This window comes from Pongo pygmaeus, chromosome 20, assembly GCF_028885625.2.
Source record: "Pongo pygmaeus isolate AG05252 chromosome 20, NHGRI_mPonPyg2-v2.0_pri, whole genome shotgun sequence".
Classification (NCBI taxonomy): Eukaryota; Metazoa; Chordata; class Mammalia; order Primates; family Hominidae; genus Pongo; species Pongo pygmaeus.
This window is the reverse complement of record NC_072393.2, coordinates 42344563-42345099: the sequence shown is the minus strand read 5'-3', so window position 1 is coordinate 42345099 and position 537 is coordinate 42344563.

Below are 537 nucleotides of genomic sequence, written 5' to 3'. Positions count from 1 at the left end.
GGCCGGAAATGGTTGGCCGCGGGGCCCCCTGGGAAATGTAGTCCAGAGGTGGGTGCGCCACCCGGGGGCCTGGACCGCACCACGGTCACTGGCGCTCACAGTCATGTCCAGTTCCCCGCCTCCAGTGAAGCCGAGGCCAGACTGCCCAGCTGCACCCGAGCACCCTCCCAGGAACTGGGCAAACACACAGGCCCAGGCAGCAATAGTTGGCCGCTGACGGCTAGAAAAAGGCTGTGGGGCAGTGGAGGCTTCAGAAAAATGTAGCCGCAAACCCGGGAAGGGGCGTCCGGGCCCGCCGCCAGGGCTTCCAGGGTCCGCGAAGGTAACCCGGCTGCAGCTGCCCTCGCCCCAAACGGAGGGTCAGGGAGTGGGGTTTGTGTGTGTGCCCAAAGGCCTCTCACAAGTGCAGTAAAAAGCCAGGGAGCGGACCACCCAGGGTTCCCTCCACAGGGAGCCGCGCTCTGGGGTGGATCAGGAGAGGGCGACTTCCGGCCACGCCACGAATTAGGAGTTGGCCCGGACCTGGGGCTTCACTGA